This window comes from Colossoma macropomum, unplaced genomic scaffold (assembly GCF_904425465.1).
Source record: "Colossoma macropomum unplaced genomic scaffold, Colossoma_macropomum, whole genome shotgun sequence".
NCBI classification, from domain to species: domain Eukaryota; kingdom Metazoa; phylum Chordata; class Actinopteri; order Characiformes; family Serrasalmidae; genus Colossoma; species Colossoma macropomum.
In genome coordinates this window covers 4075152-4092809 of record NW_023494809.1, presented here as the reverse complement: position 1 = coordinate 4092809, position 17658 = coordinate 4075152, and the positions used below count along the sequence as shown (strand labels likewise).

Sequence of the window (17658 nt, the reverse complement as noted above, 5' to 3'; positions counted from 1 at the left end):
GCTCTGGCCCTTGCTCTATGCATGTTTTATTAATAATGGCAGGTTAGGCGACAGTGGTGGGTGTTACTCTCATACTGCCTTGATGAGTTCATATTCACAGGACTGCAGGTGTTCGCTGTGAAGCATATGGGAAAGCAGCATGCACTGTTCACTCCTGCCTTACAGTCACTTGCATAAGATTGTAGTTATTGCTTGTATATTGTAGTTATCTCAGTAGGGCTACACTGCATATGTTTTTATATGGCCGTCTTATAATTTGCCAATTTTGAGGTTATACAGTTTTTTGTTATTGGTAAAAATGCTGATAACACACTACTATTTATAAGTGACTAGTTATCTGTTCTGATAAACACATTCTAATAAACACACTGCTATCTACTCCATAAGAAGACCACTCATCATCAGTTTTGTTAGTATATTAATGGATTCAGGCACCCTTTAAAGACACTGCACAATGCACATAGGTAGAACAGTTAACTCTACCAAACTAAGTGCCAGTGATCCATTCTGAGAATTTGGCAACGGCCCCTTTAGCTTGTTTAAATTTGTCACCAGATTAGTTACAGTGCGTTAAGGTCCACATTGGCCACAGTGAAGTATATCATGGTGTAGAATCAGAACTTTCTGTTTGCAGTAGTTTTTCTATCACTGTGTAAAAGATGGATAAGGTTTCCTTTACTATTCAAAATTTTGTGCTTTTTGGCTATAGTTATGACTAAATGTCATTCAGTTAATTAATTCGCAGGTCTGGTCAGAGAAAAGAGGCTTTTATTCTTTGGCTAACACAGTATTGCGCAACATGCTGTACACTTATGATGCTGCAGAGAACTGTAAGAACTGTAATGTATTTGCTGGTAGGCCACCTATAATGCATTGTAGGACAGCAGCAGTTGGGCATATTTGGCCCTGACCTGGGATATCTGGTCTCAGGTTCTGCTATGATTTAATCCTAGTAACCTCATCTACCTACCTACCTACTTACCTACACACCAGTTTCAGACAATTTGAGATTCCAGACATTTGTTCAGCAAAGCATGTCAAAGCAAGAAAGTGTAACCCTTAAATGAAACAGGAACATGACTCACTGTTAGATTTTTGAAAGCCAACATGTTCCTCAATTTAAATTAACATTCATACCTAATAATGAGCATTTAGACCACTGCTGAATGTTATATGTCTGTAGTTTTCAACCTGTTAGGGGCAGTTATGTTTTTTTTAATTGTACAGTTTTATTACAATATATAGACATTTAACAAAACAATTTTTAATATGCCAAATATTTCTGTTGTGATAGTTATTTGAAAAAATAAAACGTCATATTTAGGTCAAGCTCATTGATTGGTCTGGCGAAATGCATAACGGACTAGCTTGTTAGCTAGCTAGTTATGTTTATATTTTCAGTGTAATGGAATTCATCCATCATGGATAAATGGCTGTAAACAGAAATTCTTTGGATATTTCTTGGAGTTTATTATGCTGTGTGATGGAACATTATACAACAGTTGTTCCGACCATGCAAGCTGATTGGTTGACAGCACAGGTTTTTCACAAACACTGTATCACTCCGCTGAGATGCTGTTGCTAAGCAACGACTTTGACAGCTGTAGGAGACACTCAAGCCATTTGAACGTTTTTACTTATTACTTAGTACAAACAGAAAATGGATACTTTAAGATCACATTTGACCGACAGCTGATTTGGTCAGACTCTGAAGATGAGACTACACTAAATTCCCTAACTGTCAGTTGGTCTGTGTGGAGCTGGAGAACGAACTGCCGGCTGCCGACTCTGACATAGCAACAAGCTGCTTGTTAAGGAACTATAATTTTAATATGTTTTAATGTTAGCAGTTCCTTCCGCAAATTATAGTTCCTTAACGAGCAGCTTGTTGCTATGTCAGACTAACGAGCTCCGCTCACTCGCTGCACAGCCAGCAGTTCGTTCTCCAGCTCCACACAGACCAACTGACAGTTTGGGAATTTAGTGTAGACTCATGTTCAGAGTCTCACCAAATCGGCTGTAGGTCAAATGTGATCTTAAAAGTATTCATTTTAATTATAAGCATGATACTATTGAATAACAATTTACTAAAAAATTATAGACATGCATTTTTTATTTTCCAGATATCAACATGTTCACGTTCACTAGCAAGCAAACGTTTTAGCCAAGATATGTAGCTGTAGCTATGTGCAGTAATAGGCAGCTAAAGTTGGCCAGATTAATGTTCGTAGTACCATTGAGAGTGAAATAATAAGGAATTTCTAAGATTAAGCTTCATCTATGTTGTACTGAATGATAAGGTATTTTAACTAGTGAATTAATATCTCGCTGGCTAACTTACCTGAATATATTCATCACAATTTCTACGATAAATGATATTATTAGTCCTGGCTTGCCCTTCACTAACCTAAAATATGTAACATGCACATAATGTATTGTCTCTCTTCGCGGCCTTTGTGCTTAGTGTGGAATGGGGCTCAGGGGCCTGACAAATACTGCTGGTGCTGCGATGACAACGTGGGAAAATAAAATCATTTGGGGCTGGCATTAAAATATTGGGGGCCCCGAATACCCACACCTAAGAATGCCCATGGCCAATCATATCTGCAAATCAACTACATTTTCATCAATCTGTGAGTTATCTGCATATTAAAAAATTGTGGTAATTTTTATCAGTTATTAGAATTTTTATCTCAAAATTGCAGCCAGTGACAAAATTTGTTTTTGAGCATGCAGAACCTACGTGATATTACTTTCGGGACAATATTTCACCATTTTTAATTTGTTTATGCAAGTTATTCTGCTGTTTGAATTATTTAGGTAAGTGCATAAATTGTATGAAGATGTAGAAAAGCATGCAGTTATTTTTACAAGATGCCCCAACATCTATAATTCATTGGAAGGGACTTGTAATGGGGAAGTTGGTGAGGGATGCAGAGATTCCTGGGTCATCACAAATGTGCTTTTCACTGTAGCCACAGAGCATAAATGTCAGTTTTTTAGAGAATAAAATAAAAAAAATTAATTTTAAATAAAAAAAAAGTTGAAACTTTTTACTATTGATGGCCTAGAGGAAAAATGGAAGCAATCAGTGTCATAATTTGCTGAATAGCTGAAATTATATTGTGGTTGTGTTTGGATTGATGGAAAAAATATGTTTTTTTTTTCTTTGCAAATAATGACCAATTATGAGAAGTTATTAATCGTACCTACATACAGTGGGTTCTTTTCATCATGCTTGAAAAAAGCACTTCAGTGCATCATCTTCTGACTGTGTATTTAGTCTCATTGAATGTCTCATCAAAAGGAACATTCAATAGCTATTGGCCTGAGAGTAAGAGAGAGAGTCACAGACAGGGAGAGAAAGAGAGCGAGATGTTTATTTGATGCAGCCCCATTGAATGAAATCAGCAGTTCTTCGCAAATTGTGTTGCTCCACTTTGTTTGATTGCATGAAGAAACGTGAAAGCACCCTCATCCGGTTATTAATGTTCAAGTACTTCAGCTGCTCGGCTGCTGTTTTGTGCCTTTTTGCTCTTCCATGCAGTCTTCAGGTGACCCATAATCACCGTCAGTCCACCCGCTCTGGGTCGCAGCATGTATAGAGCCAGTGGTAACGCCCACGTGTTTTAAAAAAAGGGAAAAAAAGCCCGTCAGGCAGCTCGTGATAGCCGATGCACATGGCTGGCTGATCCGACGGAGGGCTTTAATAATTTGTGCTGATCGCCGTGAGCTCTATCACTCTGTCATGTCTGCAAACACAGTCTCCAGAGTCTGGCTGAAGGATCTGAGACAGCCAGGAGGGACTGATGCCGTGTGAGTGGACGTTCTTCTAGATGGAGGACACGCAGACAAGTGCCAAAAGTCTGGGTTTATTATTGGACCGTTATTTGGTTTGGAAGGTTTTTGATTGACGTTGTCTTTGTGGAGTTTGTCATCTGTCATTACTAGTGCTTCAACTATCGAAGCTTTGAATTTGCAGATATTCTATGGAACTGTCTGCTATCTCAAACATTCAGATAATAATTATGGTGGTGAGAAGCCCAAGATGTGAATTCAAATCTTTTATATGGATAATAAAATCTCAAGATGTGTTTAATTGGAGTGATTTAATAATAGCAGCAAAATAGAAATCATATTAGAAACATCTTTTTTGGTCAACTCTTGTCAGTGATTGGGGTAAATGAACATATTATAGCAGTGTGGGCAGTTTTTAGCCTACTGTTTTAGCACCCAGTGAATTTGTGTGATTAAATGTTAGTGTGAATGAATGTTTCCCATCTCCATCTGAGTTGTGGTTATTCTGTTTTGAAACATGGACAATGCTAACCAGCAATAATCCCTTTTCAAGACATTGAAATTTTGCAATTATAAATTCTATATATATGTAGGTTTTTAAATGCCATATTCCCACACCAGGCATTAATAAATGTCTTGGGTGATCTAAACACGAGTGAACAGTACGAAGTACAGGTGTGAATGGGGTCCAGTGCGTCTCAGAGATGGGCTGTGATCCTTCAGAGGTGGTCAGTGACCACGTAACATCCATAGTGTGAACTCCTGAGCGTGTCAATGCATCCCCAATAGCAGTAAAGGACCTTGTAATCAACTACATCATCGTAGCAAAGACAAAAGTAGCTGCTTTGCATAGCTTCTTTCTTTGTCTTTCGTCTCTCCCATTGGTTTATAAGTTGTGTTAGCAGACTATGCGGTCTAAACATTTTAACAGCCGCTACGTGTAAAACACAAAGGATCACTGGTTATTTTGTCTCACAACAATCGCAGCAAGAGACCGACATAGTAAAAGTGTGCCATACCAGTCTTTGTTGCTCAAAAACTGCTTTTTAGAAGAGCATGTGCTAGGCTTAATTATATTGGTCTGAACTGCAAGGAGAATCAAAACAAGCTTCCCGCTGCTCTAAACAGCCAAGTAACTCGCTTTCATTGATTCTCAGAAATAAATGTATCTGAGAGCATGTTAACTAGGTAGGAAACTTAGGCTACTTTCACATTACCAAGCTCAAATGACACACATTTGCCTTAATGTGACACACATCAGGTGTTTTCAAAGCTGCCTGGACATGTAAATCTTATACTTCTTTATCATATATGAGCCACTTTCATATGTAGATACAGATCAGATCAGATATATTTCTGATTTGTGGCCGTGCCACCTTAATCGTAACAGTCAGATCAGAATTTGTGTGTTTTTCTTTTTCACTCCTAACCTAAAGTTAGTGCCAGTAAATGCTGCAGCAGCATGTGACCCATTTTCACCTTCATCATGTTCTAATAACGCTGACGGCTGTTCAGAGCAAATTATCTTTGCGGCGCAGGCTTGTTCTCCTATTAAGTTTGTTGTTGTTTGTGATTCTTTCATGCAATGTTATTGAACTGAATGTGTGTATGCGAGTCATCTTCTGGTGCTGGTTCTTTCACACTGACAGACACAAGTCACTTATCCACACAAATGTGAGCCAACCATTTTGAAAGACTGGATCTAAACAAAAAGATATGAATGAAACAGTGACGCTTGTAATGTGAACGTAGCCTTACTTGGATTGCACCTAGCCAGCACAATCTCAATTACTCTTAGAGATAAATGTAACTAAGAGCATGCTAGCTAGCAATTAATGTGGATTGACATTAAGTCTGATGCTCTTGCCTCCAATTAGAACTCTAAAACACTAACACAGTTATAATGTTAATTTATCACATATTTATCGCAGCCCTAGTAATTACAGCTATTAAGATCTTAACTTTTTCATTGTTTCCAGTGGTGTGAACAATAAGCCAAGGCCATTTGTGTTATTCTAGGTACTTACTTGATTGTAGAGAATGCCATATGTAGAAGTATATGATGAGGAGAGGTAAGAAAAACTCAAAACTGGTTGATGCAACATATAGAAAGTCTTGTCTATCAAACGTGCTGTATTATATTATTCAGCAGTGTGCTGCAGAGAGATGTCCCCTTCAAGCTAGACTTAATAAGATGACACGGCATCTATGAAGAAGAAGAAATCTGGGCAGCTCATGTCAGACTTTCGAGAGTGCTGTTCCCCAAGACTCCCATACACACACATACGCACACGTGCAAAATGTAAACCTTCGACCGTATTAATATTTGAAACAGGCCTTCATCCCTGCTGTATATGGAGTGCATGGTCTGTTTCAGCTTTCTGCCCTAGTTCATTGCTCTTTACCCAGAAGGCCTGGCAGCTGCCTGGTGGAGGCACAAATTCAAAGGGTGGCGTTTTTCAAAAGCGGGTTATTTCAGGCTTTCTGAGCCACTCTGTCTGGAAAGGCTCCTCATTCTGTGCCTTAATGCGCAGGATGCTCGTTCTGAAACAGCATCACTCTTTTGCCCTCTCCACTGGGACTGCAACCACTACCAGCGGCATCAGCACCTGTCACGTGCATTCTCTCTCTCCTTCTCTTTTCCCTCACTTTCTCTCTCTGCTTCTCTGCTACTCAAAGGTAAATCGATCTGAGAGCAGGGAAATAAGTACTGCCCTGTTTTTTGTCTAACCAAGGAAGCGGTTGAGCAACATTTTCAGACAATTTGCTGATACTAAATGCTGCTGCTTTTCTTTTAAAATATTTAATGGGGATCTTGAGTAATGCAACTGACCTGGTCATCAGGCGATTGTGAGTTAGATCCCCGGAGATGCCACAGCCAACTGTGGGAGTCCAGGAGAGCATAATTGGCCTCGTTTTCTCTGAGTGGGTGGGAGGCTCCTCCCTCTCCCCCATCACTCAACACTATTCTAGCTAACACAGGCATCTGTTAGCTGGCGTAAGCGAAACTTGACGTTTAGTTTTCATCTCCAAGAGTGATGAGCTGTCCAGTAGTGGGTTTTCTATCCACCAGTTTTTTTTTTTTATTTAATTTTGAATATGCTCAAAAAAACAATGAAATGAGTTTTAACACTAGGATGGGGTGGAAAAGTTTAAATTTCCCTAAAGCTGAAATACGAAAAAGGGTGACGTTTTTCTGAGTTAATCAGGAGGTGCACCACATTTGCAGGTGTTTTTCAGATGGCTGGTTTTGGTTTGGTCAGTCCAGGACCTTTAGCTCTTTGTTCATTTGCATGTAGCCTAGCATTAGCCAAATCCGTGAGGTAGCTGTGGTGTTGAAGTTTTATTGTCAAATGTACTGCTTAGCTATATTTATTATACCTCTTAAAGGAGGTCTAGGGAAAGTTTAAGTATTTTATAATGAAATAAGTTACAGGAACTTGAGCCAGCTGATGCTGTTTTCCTAGAAATGAACTTTATAATCAAGAATATTTATGTCAACCCTTTCACACAGTAATTTACTATATCTTCACTGTCATAACAAAACTTTGTCTCTACAAAATGTTGACTTTATATAAGAATGGAAAAAATTGAGTGTATATGAATGTAGCAGGGTTGCATTCTGATTAATTTTGGATAGTTTTGTTTGAATAGTTTTGATCAAAATATTCATACATGAATGATCAAATAAAATTTATAAACAGACAGTATGAAGTTATGAGGTTTTGATACGATAGCGGCAGTGTATCGCTACTGTTAGAACAGAACCTTGTGTACCTCTAAAAAAGGTAACTTTACAAGACAAGGAAAAACATTCTTAACTGTTAATGAAAGTAAATGGAGAAATGTTTTTTCCAAGTAATTTTAGACCATTTCTGTTGGTCCGCTCATCATGAAATTTTGACACAAAATAAGGGCAGCTGCCCTTTTTCAATTGTCAAAAAAAGAAAAACTACAACAATGGAGATACAAGGTTTTGTCCTGACAGCAACAATATGCAAATATAGAAAGAGAAAATACATAAACTTGTACATTTGTACACTGAAAGATTAAACAATTGCAGGGCTTTTTTGGTCAGTAGTGACTGCATGACTGTACAGTATTCTGAATGCATTTTGCCTGCCTAAAGTCTGATTTAAGGTGAATATTTGCAAACAGTGGCTTTGTTTGTTCCATTTTACCGTATGCAGGCCACATGTATTATTTGTGTTGATGGTCTCCGGTGCTCATTTTATCCAGCCCAGCAAAACAAGCTCATAGCTACTCCTGAGTTGTTGGTGACATTCTGATGGTCTGATTCTTCTCCTCCTTGCTTAGCGATTCTGTTCTGAGGAACAGCTTAATCCAGGCACAGTAATACTAAAAGTACATTCCCTTCACTCCTTATCAGTTCTAACAGTGCTGTAACAGATAATCAAGGCGTTCAAAACATTTCAGCGTTTTAACTGACGTGTGACTCTTGTCTGTTTCGTCAGACATGGCCTTGGTTTAATAGTTACAAAGATGAGGCAACACAAGGTGCTCTTAAAAATTACTCATTTATGACTAATTTAAAAGCTGGATAATTTTGACAGCATCTAGTTAATCCCCATCTTAATCTGCATGGGTTTTACTGAAGTGGAAAAGGTGAACACTTATACAACCATTAGAACTATTTCTATTTCTATGCATTAAATAAATTGTTCTTGGAACTTGTTGGAAAGGACATGAACACAAGAGAATGTTGTTTCTGTACGTATGAATTCCAGGATATGCAGTTGCGTATGATTGCTTTATAAAGCCGTATTTGTTCAGAGAACATGGATGTGTGACTCCTGCTTTTCTGCATTGGTCAGTGCAGACATGTTCAAGCAGCTTGAGCTGCAGCAGATAAACACAGAAAATGTTGGTTTTAATGAAGGACATCAGACAAGCAATTTGTTATCACTGTTCATGTCGAGTTGTGAGGTTGCAGGTTTGATACACTTGAAAACACAACAATATGCAGAATACAGCAAAAGAACAGAAGCAGAAGGGAAAGCTAGCACGCTGAATGCATCTGTAGCCTCAGTTTTGAAATGACAAAACATTGACAAATGACAGCACAAGTGCAAAGTATAACTGAAAAGCTATGGAATTGATTGGCTTGGGTGACCAGCCATTTGTGGCACATACTGTACCCTACATACTGTAATAATTTTAGTATGTTTATTTTATGTAAACTATTTTTATTCATTGTGAGTCCTGAATTATTTCGGTTTCAGCCAAGAATTTTTATTTTGGTGCGTAAAAAGACAGAGTTGGCTTTTTAAATTGTATGTTTTGTTGTATTAGAAAAGTCGAATTGATCTGTTTATTGCCAACAAATATGTTCTTCGTAGCAACAAGTGGACAAGGTTTGACAAGCGTTACAGTACATTGCTAAAAATCCCAATCACTGTAGGGATCTTTGAGCAAGTACATACTAGTGAGTTTCCACATTCAAAGTTCGGCAGGTTGCAAACTACAGTGAATTTCTCACCATGCTGACGCTAGATTACATGACAAAAATTTCTACATCAAAGTTTTCCAAACATAGAGACTTCTTACATGTACAAAAAAGATTATTCTAAAATAAACAACATGCTCTAAGTATTTTGACAAAAACAGAAGTGTTCTTTACAGTTTTCTCGTATGCTGAGTGGGATTTATGCCTACGCTTCTGTAAAGCTTATCCAACCTCAACAGTAATTACGACAGAATGCACATGTGGGCGTAGCATGGATTTCAATTGCTTAGCATGTAAAACATTATCTTAATTTTCAATTAAATTTTAAGCTATTGATTGGAGCTTGCTGATGACACTAATAAAGTGCAAAAAGTTATAAAGGTTAAAGCCAAAAGCCACCCCTGAGAATGCAACCCCCCCTTCTCCTTGCTGTGACAGCTTCAACATTCATTAACCCCCGTATCAAAGGTTAACATCGCATTTATGTTAGCGAAGACGTTCAGCTGCCCGAGTGTCTGGCCATGCTAATTCAAGCCTGGCTCGTCGTAGTACAGAAAGCGCCGTAGTTCCTGCAGATAGCTGTAATTAATCATTGATGACACAGCCTGCGGGATAGAATTTCATAGGGCTACATCCTGTTCATATTATTCATGAGCAAGCTAAAACCAGCATGCTGATTTATAGCATTCGATTGTCCCTAACAGACTTCTGGAGGCCTGAAATATCAAATAATTGCACCCCATTCTCTTAAGAGGCCCCTACTCTAAAAAAAACCTACAAAATCTGTATCAGCAGAAAAAAAATGTTATATAGACATAAAGAATAAAATAGTGCAGTATATTTATTACTGTATGCACAGTTATTAAGTTCATACTGGTATGACGTCCAAAAAATTTACAAACTCTTAGAGGATCTTATGGCTAAGTATCATATGTCTCACTGCATGACATATAGTTGCATATACTGCATGTAATTTGCTGATGAATGTGTACACTATAGGGTTGTCATAGTAACAGAATTTTGACTTTTAAAAAGTGTAGTATCACAATGCTTTCACTATCACAGTGGTGGTGATAGTCTAACTCGCAGTAAGTTATGACATGAAGTGGTTATATATTGTCTGATACCTGAGACATTGCTGTTTAATATTTTTGGCCATTTTTAAAATATATACACGTTCATATATTAATTAACACCTCTTATTTCTGAATTTGTTATCAAAGCAAACTCTTGAAGTGTTAAATACTCTGCCCTTCCATGTCAAAGTAAAATGCAGAGTCTTAATTTCTTATATTCAGGATAGAAATAAAAATATTTATTTAAATAAAGAAATAAAAATATTGAATGCATGCTACAGTACTGAATTGTACACAGTTGGACTTTGAATACATTGTGCAACACTGATGCATCATGCCCATTTATAAAAGATTTTCAAAGCTGGTAAAGTGATACTGTTTGTCTTGCTGTGGGTAATGGATTGGTGTTGTGGTTGTAATCTCATCTCTGCCATCTATGACCTTGCTAATGCTTCTCAGACTCTGAGCTTTGCTACATTCTCTCTGAGGTGTCTCCAGTAGACTTGTCACAGGAGCAGAGTTTAAACTTACCTGATACCGATACTAAGTATCAGAATGCTAGATACCACAGTGATGTTATGGCAAAAACTAATCACTGTCCTTTTTTATCAATATTGTTCAGATGTTAAAAAATCAAACAAGTAACAAATTAACCCTTGTGTGGTGTTGATGTGTTTGTTACTCAGTGGTCTGGTGGACCCACCGCATTATTGCTTTTTTAAATCAATAACAATTTATGTAAAAATACCCCATAGTGTTCCCCTTTAGCAGCTGTAGCCAGTCAGCAGCCTGTCCATGTTGTCCACCCTCACACACACACACACACATATATATATACAAACACATACACACACAGACACACACACACTAACAGCAGGCCATGTAGGAGGAGAACAGAGTGAAGGACACAGCACCTCCACACTTTTACTCCCCGCAGGTTCACCCAACACCACATGTGTAATATAACTGTGTGAAGGCACTGAAATTTGTTATTTCATATTTTCTTCACAGAAACTGAGCAAAGACCAAGGAATCTGAGGTTGAAATAATTATAAAAGGCATGATTTTTTGTTTTGGTAAACATTGAAAATGGGTATCACAGACCCAAACACCACACAAGGCCTCAGTCAGCCTGTTTTGAAGGGATGATTAACAGTGAGATGAGGAAATACAGTATATCCTAACACTCATCACACTGTGCTAAATACAAATGGTACATTATGTTGATTGTTTCCAGGAAAATAAGGTCCTGATAAAGAAACCTATTGTATGAAGCTCCCAGTGCACAGTTCTTTTGCTGATGTTGCTTCCAGAGGCAGTTTGGAACTCTGTAATGAGTGGCTGAGCTATTGTTGCTAGTTGATGCTTCCATTTCACAATAATAGCACTTTCAGTTGTCTGGGGCTGATCTAGCAGGGCAGAAATTTCACAGACTGACTTGTGGCAAAGGTGACATTCTATGACAGTTCAAAGTCACTGAGCTCTTCAAGACGACCCATTTTTGACCCATTGAGCTGACAAATGCTTAAAATTAATAATTAGGAGGAGTGTCAAGATACTTTTGGCCATATAATGTACAATCCAGCATTTTCTTCTACTATCACCCTGTTACTGATGCCCAGTATTAGATCAGCGACACCTTTAATCAGAGTATTGAATTGTAGTATTGAAATACTGAAAACACTGCAACACTAGCCTCCGTCTCACTCTGTGTGTGTGCACGTGCTGCTGTTGATACTTTGCTAAGTTAAGCCTTGCAAGTAAGCCTCCGTCTCTGAGCCGTCAAGCATAAACTAAACAAAATGCTTTTTTGGCCATTCTTACTTCAGTTGGCTGCAGCTGCGCTCTGTGTATGGGCCAAAATATTACTACTGGTCAACACTTGTCATTATTCTTACAGCTGTCAGCAGGGATAAGGCTGCAAATATAAACCGATCTCACTTAAAACAACAGTTCAATGACTGATGATTGTTAGTGTTATATAACCAAAGCGTAAAACGTGACTACTCTGCGGCTGCCTTGAAATTCCTTCGCCGAAATAGTTTTTTTAATGTTGACGCTCTCTGAAAATGCTTTCTAGCTTTTTTTTTTTTACACTAACTCAATATAGCTTTGCTGTGCTGTGTGTTTGGAAGCGCTGCTTTGTGTGCGTTTTTGCTGCCGTATTTAGGGACTGTACAGTGTGGAATGCGGTGCATGGTTGCATTCTGTATAATCTCTGAAAGGCGATGAAGAAAGAAACATGCTCAGCTGGCTTGTTCTTTTATCGTCTCATCTTCAGACAGAGAGTCAGAGAGCGAGAGATACAGACACATGAGGAGTGCGCTCTAGACCATAGATGGACAGCAGTGCTGCATTGCAGAGAGAGGGGAAATGGGTGTTTTGCACAAAAACAGTTTCAGAACTGCTAGTACACTGACAGTTTACCACACCGTGGCCCATCATTTCATGGCCTGATACCAAGTCTTATTTCTTTTCAGCTAAATCAGTCAGTGGCTGATTGTTTGGCTGATTTTAATAAGACCTATTGTGTTTTTTTAAGAAACAAGCAAAAAAGACAGTAACATTGTTTGCTTACCAGGAAAAGAAAAGTTTGACATTTAAAGTACTTCATGGTCGAGTTCCGGCATGTCTTGCTGATCTGTTGTAGCAATATAGCCTATCTAGACCTCTTCGCTCAGTTAAGACAGGCTTCCTGCAAATGCCTAGGATCACTAAGAGCTTACCTGGTAGAAGATAATTTTCTTATATTTTCCTAAACTCTGGAATAGCATTCTAAAGAATATAAGGACTGCATGCTTGAGATTTCCAGATTTAATGAATCCAGATTTTCCTCACCTGATACCTTCTGATCCTCAAGTATCTGCTGACACCCAATATCTATACTCAAACTAACTCTATCTAGTTTAACTAATCAAGTAATACAGTTCGTTATATAAACAATATATAATATTTTTTGTAAAAGCAGTGTTCTGCATCACAAAGACAACGCATCAAGCTTGAATGAATGGCATTTATTTGTTGGATGATATTTTTCTTTTTCAATTAAATCATTTAAGATGCTAAAGAAAACCTATTTTTGTAACTTAAAATAGCTTATTATTGTGAAATGATTATTATTTACTTTTAATAAGAACCACACTCAAGAGCTAAATTTAAATTATTTTATTGTGCAAAATAGTGAGGAAGAACTGAACAATATATAGACAAACTTATGGTGCTCATATTTTGAGGGGCTGAATGAACAACACATGCTAATTTTGTCTTGTTGTTTTTGCCACCAAAAAAAACAAACAAAAACAAAAAAAACATAAGCAGAATGTGTGTCAAAATGACATCCTTTGGCTCCTCATGAAATGGGCAGGCAGTCACATGGGGCAAGCCACTTTGAAATTTTGGAAAACCCAAAGCAGCATGAAGAGTTTCAGTGCCTCATTCTGGAGACGAAACGTAGCTTGGTTAGCTTGGATATCTGTAACCTAGCTTGGGCTGCTTTTTGAGGTGCAGCACCACACATCATGAAGCAGAAAACAAGCTAATCCTTTTGACAGTTGTTAAAAACCCAGTCCATCATCGTGGTTGTCGCTGTGCCAGCGTCAGAGACAACAGTAATAGGTCGAATGCATTCAAAAGTTGACCCAAGTCAACACAAATTAACATTAGGACAAAAACAATGCCTCTTAGAAATTACAAAATGCCCCTGAAATTTAAAATGGAATGGAAAATATTACCCTTTATGAATCTTACTTACAGAGATAGCATGTGAAATATGATTTTATTACCTCTATGAACACTGTAGTCATCTCTGACCGACAGATTAGCGCACGTCACTTGATAGTTCAGTGACACTGATGAATAATGTTGCTAAAACATGAAGCACTTTTTGGTTATTTAGTAGAGCAAATGTTATGTGTCTTTTACATTGTTACCTGCTTTGATATATATTATTGGATTTTAAAGGAAAAAGTCCATGAAGAGTGAGTGTTTCAGGTGAGTACTTACTCTTGTAGTGTTTTTACAGAAAGAAGCAAATACTTTACAAAATAAATACCTTCATACAAGTCAAAATTGCCTCTGAAAATCAAATCAAGGAGGCGACAATATCCCTCTTGATTAAAAAAATATATATTCCTGCCACTGACTCAGTTGCATGCTGGTTTAACAAGATTAGCTGATTCATCAGGTGACTCCTTATGCAGTTATTTTATAGACTGCCTTTTAGAGTGTGAAGTTAATGAATTTTAAAATGTTAAAGCTGTACGGATTTTGTTGTTTTAGGCTGTGTTCCATGACTGACTGCTCTTGGAGTAACTCCAAAGCACAGTGACATATGCCAGTTTTCTGAACTGGATCAATTATTGTCCAGTATGAATGGGCTGACACGCAGGTCAAATCTGGCCAAGCTCCGCAAGGGCTCTTGCAGTGTCTTGTCTTGCCTTTTGAAATCAAAAGAAACATGCCACGTGTGTCCAGATGAGATTCATTCTCCTGTACAAGGTAGGTAGCTATTCAGATGTACATACAAGGTCATATTCTGATGTCACAACCATGAACACATTTATGTATGACCACCATTTAGCCTACAGCAGTTTAGCCCACGTATTGATGTTGAAGTTGTTACTGCAGGCAGTCTGCAGCAGAGTTATTGGAAAGGAAGTTGTGGGGAAAGTGATTAAACATAGTGCTGTTTCTGCCTGTCGGGAAGCAATGTATCATTGCAGCCTTTGCATCCAGTCAGAACATTACAGAACAGAGGTCATTTGTTCATACATCAGTCTTGAAGCCGCAACAGCCAATACAGCTTGTTTAATTCTAAGGGATTAGGAGAGATTGGAAAAAGGTCAGGCTGAAAGAAATATGGCCATTTTTGTACATAAAACCAAATAAAATACAAAAAAAAAAAACAGATAATGAGCGTTTAACATGAAAAAACTGAAAAAGAAACAGTAGTGGATTCAGAGACCTACTGAAGTGCTTGGTCTACTCTGACACCTATATGTTCTGCATCACCATGCCAATTCATGCTGGTTGTGCTTATGCTTACTCCAAACATCTCCTTGTTCATTATTCACTTAGCCCTCCCTTGCTTTGCCATGCGGTTCAGTGCAGTTCTTCGAGGTGTGAACATACTCCCCCCAAGCACCCCCCTGATTCCCCATTTCTGCTTATGAGCAAGACACATGGGCTGTACTGAAGCTAACAGTAATTCATCTTATCCTGAAGACTCATCTTAACGCGGTACCTCAGCCTCCACAGGGCTCTAATTAATCTCAGCGGGTCTCCAAAGCGCAAGTGCCGGCAAGATGATGTATGGGGTGGGCAAGAGTTAGCTAGCTCTCTGTTCTCTGCTGTTCCTCTTTGAGAGGTCCAGGTCTCTTCAGGTGCACGGTGGCCTACCAGCTTCCAGGCTGAGGTCTCCCCCACCGAGGCTAAATCTGCCCTAACCTACATTCACCTGAGAGAGATAGCGAGAGGTTTGCTTAATCTCAACCTGAATCTTTCTGATTTTTTTGCCTGGCTTGTTGTCCATGGCATGCAGTTGTGGGTTGTTAGAGCATTAGATGGCGCGATCATGAGGTTGAGGTTATCGTGTTTGTAGTAAAGTTTTGGGAGTAGTGCTGCTTCCTGGTTATTTTTTGCTGTGACGATCAAAACCAAGATGCAGCCCATTCCCTAGAAATGTGTTAGGTCCAGTTTTGAATTACATGGACAATAATCTGCAATTACAAGTTTCCTGTTAACCCAGATGTTACTCATGCAAGGTATGTTTGTGACCGGACTCTGCATCTTTTAATTTTGTACTGTAGGCTAGAGTAATGAAATTGGAAAAAGGAATGTACCTGACAAGTAATGTAAACTTTTACCCCCACAATTACCATACAAACTACATGCCTGCATCATTACAGGTTTACCTCAAACTATGTCAAGTAGAGGACAGAGAGAGTTAAGTGAGGATAACAGTATGTCATACAGTATGTCTCTAGTAGAGGATAACAGGTGTAGTTTTGTATAGCATAAACCGTACTGTCAAAGGGGCTAACATTCATTTTTAGACTAGGTTTAGACTAGTTTATGTTTAGGAAACATTTGTTCTCCAGTAATACTTTGTGTGTGATTGGGTGTCCATCCTAATCACTAATAGAGAATATATAAAATCATTTTCAGTAATTTATAGAATGTAACTTTACTTTATGAACCTTGGGCATCTTACTTATTTAAAATTGTCATTGTTAAATTGCACAAATCCTATATAGTACGCATCAGTTTGTTGCCATTACATTAATCAAATATGTTTACAGGGCAGTGAAAAAGTATTTGCCCCTCACCCAATTTCTTCTTTTTTTGTTATCACATTTAAATGTTTTAGATCATCCAAGTAATTTTAATATAAGATGAAGACAACACGAGTAAACAGACAATGCAGCTTTTTAATGATCGTTTCATTTATTAAAGATAAAGATTTATTTAAAACATATATCACCCTGTTCAAGGTCTTGCCACAGCATCTCAATGGGATTCAAGTCAGGACTTTGCCTCGGCCACTCCAAGCCTTAATTTTGTTTATTTTGAGCCATTCAGAGGTGAATTTGCTTGTGTGCTTCAGATCACTGTCCTGCTGCATTGCCCAACTGTTCTTATGGTGGAATGCGCTGTTAGCTTTACGCCAGATATAAAAGGACTCATGTCTTCAAAAAGTTCTACTTTTGACTCATCAGTCCACATAACATTATTTCAAAATCTTGTACGTCATCAAGATGTTTTTCACCAAATGCGAGACGAGCCTTTGTGCCCTTGTTGGTCAGCATTGGTTTGCACCTTACAGCTCTCCCATGGATGCCATTTTTGCCCCGGTGTCTTTCTTAATGTGGAATTGTGTACATTAACCTTAACTGAAGCAAGTGAGGCTTGCAGGTTTTTTTTTAGATGTTCATCTGGATTCTTTTGTGACCTCCTAAGTGAGTCCTCAATGCACAATTGGTGAAATATTGGTAGGCCACTGTGGTTTGGTGGAGTCCCAGAGCCTCATGGCTTTGTAGCCCTGACTGAAGGGTTACACATTACTTTGTTTTGCATCTGTATGCATTGTGGCATTATGCGCTGCTTTTTGAGACCTTCTAGCTGCTTCACTTTGCCAGACAGGTTCTGTTGAAGTGATGTTTAGATTCAATAGGTCTGGCAGTAATCATGGCTGGGTATGGCTACTGAAATTGAACCCAATAGTCAGTTCAGTTAACTGGTTGACCTAGTAGCTAAAGGGGGAAGGTAAGGCTGAACAGCGGTTTACTTCAATAAATGAAATATTATGTAAAAAATAGC

At 38.3% G+C, this 17658-nt stretch overlaps 1 protein-coding gene across 1 annotated transcript in view; it reads left to right on the top strand.

Moving 5' to 3' along the window:
• rims2a (regulating synaptic membrane exocytosis 2a) overlaps positions 1 to 17658 on the top strand; it is a 198512-nt gene that overhangs the window by 158468 nt on the left and 22386 nt on the right.